Here is an 11,162-nt window from a genome sequence, read left to right as displayed (position 1 = left end):
TAGTGCAATCAAAATAGGTGCTTGCACTAATTTCTCTTTCAATAAATTAAAAGCAACCAAACAATCATTCCCAAGATCAAAGAGAGCATCATTCTCAAGGAGTTTTGTCAACGGTTGAGTGATTTTCGGAAAGTCCTTGATGAACCACCTATAGAAACCCACGTGTCCTAAGAAACTACAAACTCCTTTTACATTTGTTGGTGGGGGAAGCTTGTCTATGACTTCAATTTTTGCATTGTCTACTTCCATCCCCAATTGGGAAATTGATAAGTGATTGTATGTTAAGAATGCGAAGTGTTCTTTCCTTATGATGAGCATTACTTTTATCAAGTTTAAGCTCTAATACATGTGTATTTGTGCTCTTTTGCGCATGTAGGGTTGTGAAGCTAAGTATTAAGAAAATAAGCCGAAAGTAGATCGTGAACACACTATTGGTGGAATCTTGGAAGGAACAAACACGAAGACACAAGTGGGGCTCTAAGATACGTGAATGTGTGACAACTTCCATGTATTCAAATCATTACAATGAGTTGGAGGAGCACGAAGGCAGTCACATTTGTGTATCCCGATTTGTGCATTGATAGCAAGATCTTCACCAATGAGGCCATTGATTGAAGAAGAGTTGCGATCTACGGCATAAATGTGTGCTCGTTTATGTTGCCTCGATAAAAAGTGTGGAATTCGAAATGTTTCGGCGGAGCACTATAGCAGGATACTATAGTAAATCACTGTAGCAATACACTATAGTGGTTACTATTCACAGCCGGCAGAAAATCAGGTTCCCAGAGAATCCACACGTGCGTGCGAAAATTCCCCATGCTCGTGTGGAAATTTCACAGGCCCATGTGGAGAATCTACAGGGGCGTGCGGATGCCGGATTCCAGCCCTATTTAAGCCGCGATTCAGCCCGATTTTTGGAAGATCTTTTCATCCTTCTCTCTAACTTTTCTCTATCTTTTAGGAGGTCGTCGGCTAGGGTTTGAAGAGCCTTTTTACAAGTCTTTGGAGTGGTTCTACGGATTCGACACCGCACTCCGCTTGGAAGAAGGTTATTGGGGGAGCTTTCGTCGGTATTGATCCAGTAAGATATGCCCTATGCCAAACAAGGGGACCTTTGGAGAAGACGAGTCTACTCCACTAGACCATCGACATAATACGGAGAAGGTAGGCATTTAGAGATACTTTGCACTTTATTACTTCGACAAACCCGTGCACTTGCGGGTCACACATAAGGGGTGTTGTCAAGTTTTTTGGCGCCATTTCCGGGGAGTAGGCATTTAGAGATACTTTGCACTTTGTTATCTTAGCCATTCATCATTCATTCTACTCCACACCTTCTTATTCCATCATCGTTCTGATTTGTTTTTTTTATTTTGGTGCAGCTTCAGGTTATGACCCGACGGAACCCTTCGATATTAATTGAAGATGATCCTGAACTTGAACGTACACTCAGAAGAAAGGGTAAAGTACCTGTGTAAGAACCGTCAAATCTAGCTGATGTGGAAATTGAAGGGTTTGACAATATGGAAGAACAGAATGAACAACAGAGAACACTTTCTGATTATCCAGGATCGTCAGTATTGGGGTCTAATCTAGTATTGTGCGTTCCTCGATTACAATTCCAAAATTTAAGCTAAAGCCAGCATTCATCCAAATGATACAACAGTCAGCGCAATTCAGTGGTTTGGCAGATGAGGATCCAAACAACCATATTAAAAACTTCTTGGAAGTTTGTGACATGCTGAAGATCCACGGTGCTGCGGATTATGCTATAAGATTGAGGGCTTTCCCATTTTTTCTAAAAGTAAGAGCAAAGCAATGGCTACATTCTTTACAATGACCATCCATCACGACATGGAATGAAATGGTTAAAGCCTTTCTTGCAAGGTACTTTCCCTCGGGGAAATCGGCAAAGCTTCGCAATGAGATATCGTCGTTTATTCAGATGGTGCTCGAGTCCTTGTTTGAGACATAGGAAAGATTCAAGGACCTATTGCGGAAGTGTCCACAACACAGATTCCCCGAGTGGATGATCATTCAAACTTTTTATAACGAGTTTAATCCAAGTACAAGATAACTTCTAGATGCCGCCGCAGGAGGTACAATGGAGAACAAGACCCCTGAAGAAGCCCGACAGATGGTAGAGGAAATGGCCATGAATAGCTACCAATGGAATGCAAGGGAAAAGAAGAAAGTGGTCGGACTCTATGAAATTGATGCAGTTACATCCTTAGCAGCCCAAGTATAGGCATTGAGCAAGAAATTGGATACATTGATTTTACCGAGGGTGGCCGCGATCACGAGTTGTGATGGTTGTGGGGGTTCACATATGCCGTCTGATTGTCCAATTTCAATTGTGACTTCAGCCCCAACTGAACAACTAGACTTTGTGGGCAATTCGAGAAGTGTACAAGGTAATCCTTATAGCAACACCTACAACCAAGGGTGGAAGAACCACCCCAATTTCTCATGGAGTAACCAAGGGCAGCAAAAGGCCATAGCACCACCGAGTTTTCAACAACAACAAGCCCCAAACATGGAGAATAGAGTTTTAGGCTTGGAAACCCGGACGACCGACTTAGAGAAAGCCTTGACTAGATTTGTGCAATCATCGGATACACGGTTCCAATCGGTCGAGGCTACACTTCGCAACCACACCGCTTCATTCCACAATTTAGAAAATTAAGTGAGGCAAATTGCGAAGTCTCTATTGGAGAGGCCACAAGGAAGCCCACCGAGTAATACCGAGACTAATCTGAGAGAACATATGAAGGCGATCACTTTGAGAAGTGATCATGAAGTTGAGGGTAGGTTTCCAAGTGAGAAGACCAATGTTGAAGCACCCGAGATCATGGAGGTTGAGGAGATAGCTAACAAAGAGAAGGACGTAGTACCCCCACCTTACAAGCCAAGAATCCCGTATCCTTCAAGATTGAAGAACAAGCAAAATGATGAGTAATACAAGAAGTTCTTGGGTCTATTCAAGCAATTGCACATCAACATTCCTTTTGTGGAGGCTTTGTCTCAAATGCCTCGGTATCCTAAGTTCTTGAAAGACCTTTTGACCAACAAGAGAAAGTTGGAGAAGAGTGCATCGGTGATCTTAGATGCCTCTTGTTCAGCGGTATTGCAAAAGAATATGCCGAGTAAGAAGAAAGACCGCGGAAGCTTTGTGATTCCGTGCAACATTGGCAATTTGGGTGAAAAGATGGAATTGGCAGATTCGAGGGCTAGTATTAACGTCATGCCATACTTGTTCTTTCAGAATCTAGGCTTGGGAGAGCCTAGGCCCACTCCGATGACATTGCAATTGGCTGACCGAACAGTGAGATATCCGAGGGGCATTATTGAAGACATACTTGGCAAGGTGGACAAGTACATATTTCTTGTAGACTTTGTAGTGTTGGATGTCGATGAGAATGTAGCTGTTCCTTTGATACTTGGGAGGCCATTCTTGTGCACTTCCAAGGCACTTATCGACATAGACGGCGAGGAGTTAACACTAAGGGTTGGAGATGAGAAGCTCACATACGGCCTCACTGAAGCCATGCGACATTCTCTCAACTTTGATGTTACTCTTTATTTTCTTGACACTACTGATGAACTAATCGATGAATATGTGCAAGAAATGTTGAATCCAGACCCATATGCGGGGTTCCTAGACCAAGAAATGAAGAACGAATAGGTAATGATGCTTGGTCTAGAAGAGAAGATACCATCTACTCCAGGGATCATAAAGAAGATGCTCCATAAGATGAAGCGAGCGAGGAGACGCCACAAGAAATGCCCCAAGCCTGTTGGGGAAGCACAAAAATGAAACAAGGGTGAAGAACCCTTACGTGGTAGCAAGCTCAAAAACTCTCCTTCTACCTTAAAAAGGTTATGTTCATCATGCTTCCATGTCATGGCACACATTGAATTTTCGAATCCTGAGCATCATCCCGAGAAAGAAATTGGATGCATTGACTTCACTGAGGGTGGCCGCGATCACGAGTTGTGATGGTTGTCGGGGTTCACATATGCCGTCTGACTGTCCTATTTCAATTGCGACTTCAACCCCGACTTAACAAGTAGACTTTGTTGGCAATTCAGGAAGGGTACAAGGTAATCCTTATAGCAACACCTACAACCAAGGGTGGAAGAACCATCCCAATTTCTCATGGACTAACCAAGGACAGCAAAAGGCCATAGCACCACCAAGTTTTCAACAACAACAAGCCCCAAACATGGAGTGTAGACACTTGCCGATAGATTACCCCGGCACCCTGACCCTACAACAGGCATACCGAGCTTTATGTAGACGAGGGTAGCATGAATTGGGAGTGTCCAAGGCTTCATGGTTGTCCCAGCCAAGATACAGATACTTACACTCAGTCCTTAGCAGATCTGTGAATGGCCGAGGCGACAGCACAGGTGTTCTGAGCCGACAAGAGCTACTTAATTTATATTCCATGGTCTAGGACATATCGATTCACTTGGGGCACGTAGTAGCAGACTTCCTGAGGCACCAGGTCAGTATGTAAGAGTGGGAGTATTATTCGCTAGCCCTTACATTACAAGACTCGTCCTAGGGATGGGCCTAGTGGACGCTATTCGAGATGATGAAAAGATGATAAGTGCTTGTGTGTTAAGAATGCAAAGTGTTCTTTCCTTACGATGATCATTACTTTTATCAGGTTTAAGTGCTGATACATGTGTATTTGTGTTCTTTTGCGCATGTAGGGTTGTGAAGCTAAGTATTAAGAAAAGAAGCCAAAAGTAGATCGTGAACGCACTATCTGGTAGAATCTTGGAAGGAACAAACGCGAAGACATAAGTGGGGCTCTAAGATACGTGAATGTATGCCAACTTCCATGTATTTAAGTCATTACAATGAGTTGGAGGGGCACCAAGGCAGTCACATTTGTGTATCCCAACTTGTGCATTGATAGCAAGATCTTCACCAATGAGGCTTTTGATTGAAAAAGAGTTGTGATCTACGGCATAAACATGTGCCCGTTTATGTTGCCTTGATGAAAAGTGTGGAATTGGAAGTGTTTCGGTGGACTACTGTAGCAGGTTAATGTAGCAAATCACTATAACAATACACTGTAGCAGTTACTGTTCACAGCCGGCTGAAAAACAGGTTTCCAGAGAATCCACACGGATGTGTGGAAATTCCCCACGCCCGTGTGGAAATTCAACAAGCCCGTGTGGAGAATCCATAGGGGCGTGTGGATGCCCGATTCCAGCACTATTTAAGCCGCGATTCAACCCGATTTTCATGAGATCTTTTCACCCTTCTCTCCAACTTTTCTCTATCTTTTGGGAGGTCGTCGGCTAAGGTTTTGAGAGGCTTTTGGCAAGTCTTTGGAGTGGTTCTACGGATTCGACACCGCGCTCTACTTGCAAGAAGGTTTTTGGGGAAGCTTTCGTCAGCATTGATCCGGTGAGGTGTGCCCTAGGGTGGACAAGGGAACCTTTGGAGAAGACGAGTCTACTCCACAAGACCATCGACATAATACCGAGGGGGTTTTCCTATGGATTACTTGTTTTTACTTTCGATTTCATTATTGATTGTATCTTGCTCCATGGAGAGCTAAATCCCCTAGTGGGTACTTGGATTATGTAAACCCTAGGATGTTATTGTTTCTTTGACCTTTTATTATGCTTTCCTTAATCGATGTTTTAATTGAGTTTCAATCTTGAATGCTTGTTGAATGATTTCTCTCTTAGAGTGACACTAGGGTTGAGAGTTCATCTTGGTAATCTTTGTGGATGGGTGACACACCACGAGGGTAAAACAAAGCTAGATTGGAGAGGGTTGAGAGGGTGAGTCGAGAGGTAGCGGAGCATCCATTTTCCCCTCCGGTGTGATTTATCCTACCTCTATTTCCTAGAGTTCTTTGCGCTTATAATAGAGTGAAGAACTAAAGGATGAACTCTGCTAGGGCTTAGGTGCACGAGCAACAGAATGAAGCATTGAAGTGACTTTAGTTTCTGGGGCTTAATTATGAGTAGGGGTCTTTCGCTTGGACCAAAGGGTTAGATCTACACATAGGAATAGGGTTTAACACTTGGAATCCCTAGAACTCCTTGCAACTTTACACAGTGTGAGGTGTTGAGACTGAGCGATTTCTCTGCCGGGACATAGTGTAGAGTTAGTCACGGTTGACCTTAGGTTTGGGACCGTGTGCTTTAGGATTTCCACGACTCATAAAGCATTAGTTAGGAAGTATAATAGTAGGTCTTGCACTTGAAACATTAGTCCTAGGGGGAGCATTGTCCGAGTACCCCACATCTATCGATTGTCTTTCCTCTCACTTAATTGTGTCTCTCATTCTTGTTTCTTTTATTTTTGTTTACATCACATCTTATCAACATAATCGTTATTTATTTTCACTTGGTTAAGTAGCAATTTTGGTATTTTTATTCCCTACTCCCTGTGGATACGATACCCCACTCACTTGGGATTTATTACTTCGACAAACCCATGTACTTGCGGGTCACACGCAAGGGGCGTTGTCAGAAATCTTGTGACCGAGGACAATGCCTTCTTGGACCATAAAATGACACTTTTCCCAATTAAGAATAAGATTTGTTTCCTCGCATCTCACCAACACTCTCTCCAAATTTCTTAAGCAAATGTCGAAGGAATCTCTAAACACCAAGAAATCATCCATGAACACCTCCATGATGTCTTCTAGGAGATCATCAAAAATAACAGTCATGCAACGTTGGAATGTCGTCGATGCATTGCACAACCCTAAAAGCATTTTTCTATAAGCAAAGGTCCCATAGAAGCAAGTAAATGTTGTCTTCTCTTGATCTTCTGGGGCAATATGAATTTAGAAGTATCCTGACATACCGTCAAGGAAATAATAAAGCTGATGCCCGGCTAATTGATCCAACATCTGATCAATAAATGGCAACGAAAAATGATCCTTCCAAGTTGCATCGTTTAACCTCCTGTAATCAATGCATACACACCACCCTGTGACTGTTCTGGTCGAAATTAACTCATTCCTTTCGTTTCTCACCACTGTCATTCCTCTATTTTTCGGCACCACTTGAGTTGGGCTTACCCAAGCACTATCGGAGATGGGATATATAATTCCTGCATCTAATAGTTTTAACACTCTACTTTAACAACTTCCTTCATGTTTGGATTCAATCTTCTCTGAGGTTGAATAACGGACTTATAGTCATCCTCCATTAGGATTTTATGAGTGCAAAATGAGGGATTTATGCCTTTTATGTTAGAAATCTTTGAAGCAATAGTAGATTTAAGTCTCTTCAACATGTTCACAAGCTTGTCCTTTTGATCCGTAAAGAGGTTTGAAGCTACAATGACAGGAAGCTTTGACCCTTCCACCAGAAGCATATTCCAAGTATGCTGATAAAGCTTTGAGCTCTAACTCAGGTGGTGCTTCAATGAATGGTCGTAATCTGTTCTCCTTTAATCTATCAATTTCCTCAAACTATGTTGAATCTTGTTTGAGATTGTTCTCTGAGCTATTCTCTTATACACATGAGTCTGAATGATCTTCCACAATATCCACATTCTGTGTCTCACAAGTTTCCTGGACTGTATTCGAAACTCCCAATGAGAAAATTTCATGTCTTTGTTCTTGATAGGAAGAATCAAACTGAGCAAGGACCCTTTCTAAATTTTCTTCCAGATGATAGCTTATAGATGACAGCGCTAACTTTTCAAACTGATACAACACACTGTCTAGCTCACGATTTTGATCCTGAATCTCATTAATGTGATCGATAACCGATTCTTCTGCAGTGTGGCTAATTATGGGTTGCTCTTGCATGAAACAACATGAAGTGGACTGTATTACAAACAACTGCATCTTCTGTTCTATGCCTTCAACCATCCTCGTAATTGTATCAAATATTTCAGTTGTGTTGATCATCTTTTATGAAATCAAAGAAAGAAAGAAAACGAATTAGAATGATGGAAGAATAAGAAAGTGTGAAATAGAACAAGTGATGAATAGCTAAAATAGCAAAGTGCAAAATGCTTCCAAAACGCCTATTCCCTTGCAATGACGCCAAAAACTTGACATACCCCTTGCGTGTGTGTATCGCAAGTGCATGGGTTGTCAAAGTAAAAAAGTACCCCAGTGAGTGGGTAGTCGTATCCACAGAGAATAGTGCTTAGAACCACAAAAATTGCTATTTAACTATAGTGAAAACGATTGAGGAGTTGTGTGAACAATATCCATGCAAATAAAAGTAAAGAAAAGAAAAGAAGCACAATAGGGATAAGTAAAGGCAATCGATAAGAAAATGGGGCACCCGGACATTGCTCACCCTAGAACTATTATATCAAGTGCAAGACTACTAATTATGACTCCTAATTAAAGTTTAACGAGTCCTGAAAATCCAAAAACACACGGTCTCAAATCTAAGGTCAACCGTGACTAACCCTTACACTATGCCCCAGTAGAAAGGGATACTCTCGATGCCTCACACTATGCGGGATTGCAGGAAGCTCTAGGAACTCCAAGTGATAAACCCTATTCCCTAGTATAAATCTAACCCTTTGGTCCACGTGAAAGACCCCTAGTCATAATTAAGCCCTAGCACTAAGGATTACTTCAACACTTCACTCTATTGCTTGCTCAACTAAGCCCCAGTGGAGTTTGTCTCTTAGCACTTCACTCTATTATGACCGCAAAGAACTCTTGGAACATGGAGATAGGATAAATCACGTCGGAAGGGAAATGGGACGTTCCGCTACCTCTTGACTCACCCTCTCGGACATCTCCAACCTTGCTTTGTCTAACCCTAATAGAGTGTTACTCATCCACAAGGATTACCAAGATAGATTCTCAACCCTAGTGTCACTCTAAGGGAAAATCAATATAACAAGCATTCAAGGTTGGAAGTCAATTAAAACATCAATTAAAGAAGCAAAGCACGAGTCAATGAAACAAAATCATCTTAGGGTTTACAAGTCCAAGCACCCACTGGGGGTTTAGCTCTACATGGAGCAATACACAATCAAGAATGAAATTGAAAATAAAAGCATGCTATCCGTAGATAAAACCCCCTTATAGTCCACATCGATGGTCTTGTGGAGCCGCTTCGTCTTCTCCAAAGGTTCCCTTGTCAAGCCTAGGGCACACCTCGCCGAATCGATGCCGACGAAAGGTCCCCCAATAGCTTTCTTCCAAAGGAACGTGATGGCGAAGGCCATAGAACCACTCCAAAAACCTAGCCAAAGCCTCTCCAAACCCTAGCCGCGAGAGCCTCTAAAGATGGGCAAAAGATGGTAAAAGGATTCTTTAATAATTCTCAAAACGCGGTATTTATAGGGGCTGGAATCAGGCATCCACACACCCATGTGAATTTCCAAGTCTTCATTTCCTACGCACTAGAGTACTTCGCCGAAATGCTCTAGAATCCACTCTTTTCATCAAGGCCACATGAATGGGCACACATCCATGCTGTAGATCGCATCGTGTCTTCAATGAAACCACATTGACAAGCTCTTGCTAATATTGCACGAGTCGGAACAAATGAGTGCGACTACCTTTGTGCCCTTCCACTTTGTGTATTCTCTTGAGCACAATGGAGGTTGGCACATACACACATGTCTTTGAGCACAACTTGTGTCTTCACCATTGTTTGATCCAAAAACTTCATCCAATTTTGTCGCCACAACCCTACATGCACAAAAGAACACAAATACACACGAATAAGCGATAAAATTTTATAAAAGTGATGCTCAATGTAAGAAAAGAATACTTCATATTACTTATACATAAGCGCTTATTAATATTCTTGAAATTCCCCGATCTAACAGTACTAAGATTCAATTTATGTTAATTGCAATTACCTTAATTCATTAATCCTAAGTGAAATCTTATCAGGACACCTTCTCTTATTGGTTATTCGCTTCTTAGACTCTTGACTTTAGTCCTTTTCACTCTTGAATTTAAGTTAACTTTTCACTCATTGATAACTTGGTTGTTAGCTAGATAACGAGAAGAGAGCTAATACTAGTAATCTCTAGTTCTTGTGGATTCGACAACCCTACTCACACACACTATTACTTGATGACCCTTACACTAATGGAGTAATGTGCACAACACTTAGCATATCAGCTTCTGCATGTTTCTAATTGTTTTGTACAATTTCATGGTGTTTTCCAACACTACAGACCGTACCCACACTTTGTTCCTAAAATATATAATTTAAATATTACATATATAATATTATCTTTGTTATAAATATCTAAATAAAAAGCAAAAAAACCATGTTTATTTAATTAGGAAATTGCTAATGAATAAATTCGCATTAACAAAGGATTATTTAAAGAATGTAATGTGATTGTGCAGTGGCTTGCATAGCATAATGTAATTTAATTTACTGGCTAATTATAAATCAGTATACTAAGGATCATCTTGTATATGTTGAGAATTATTATGATTGTTCAAATTAAAATACTCCATTTATTATACTTAAGAGATTCACATATACACATATCATGATAAAGTAAATAGATTTTATTTCATTGAACGGGAAATCTGAAAGCCCCAATAGATCATTTTGTATATGTTGAGAATTATTGTGATTGTTCAAATTAAAATACTCCATTTACTGTACTTAAGAGATTCACATATACACATATCATGATAAAGTAAACAAATTTTATTTCATTGACCAGGAAATCTGAAAACCCCAATAGATCCATCTTGTATATGTTAAGAATTATTGTGATTGTTCAAATTAAAATATTCCATTTACTGTACTTAAGAGATTCACATATACACATATTATGATAAAGTAAATAGATTTTATTTCATTGAACGGGAAATCTGAAAACCCCAATAATCTCCGTAAAAGGGAGGATGGGGAAAATTTTTATTTTTTATATTTGGGTACAAGGACAAGATTTAATTTATAAATTCGAAATCAACACCAAGAATACATCTACTGGTGAATCTCCCTCGTTGATATTTTTAAATTCAATATAATACAGGTCGACAGAGCTACTATGTGATGTGCCAACCATTGTAAATTATGTATTTCATGAATTTAATTTTATGAAGCTGCCAAATGACCACCACTCATATAAAGGACCTTATTCAATACAAAGTAAATAAATTGAAAAATAATGCGAGACAAATTAAAATAAGAAAACCTCAGTCTTCGACCAAATT

General features: G+C 40.5%; 1 non-coding gene across 1 annotated transcript; it reads right to left on the bottom strand.

Moving 5' to 3' along the window:
* Positions 1-1,912: 1,912 nt before the first annotated feature.
* LOC120281519 lies at positions 1,913-2,019 on the bottom strand. Its single transcript, XR_005542659.1, has one exon. It is a non-coding gene; the product is annotated as a small nucleolar RNA R71 (small nucleolar RNA).
* Between the last annotated feature and the right edge of the window lie 9,143 nt (positions 2,020-11,162).

Source organism: Dioscorea cayenensis, chromosome 17, assembly GCF_009730915.1.
Source record: "Dioscorea cayenensis subsp. rotundata cultivar TDr96_F1 chromosome 17, TDr96_F1_v2_PseudoChromosome.rev07_lg8_w22 25.fasta, whole genome shotgun sequence".
Classification (NCBI taxonomy): domain Eukaryota; kingdom Viridiplantae; phylum Streptophyta; class Magnoliopsida; order Dioscoreales; family Dioscoreaceae; genus Dioscorea; species Dioscorea cayenensis.
Note: the sequence above shows the minus strand (reverse complement) of the source record. Positions and strands in the feature narration are given on the sequence as shown.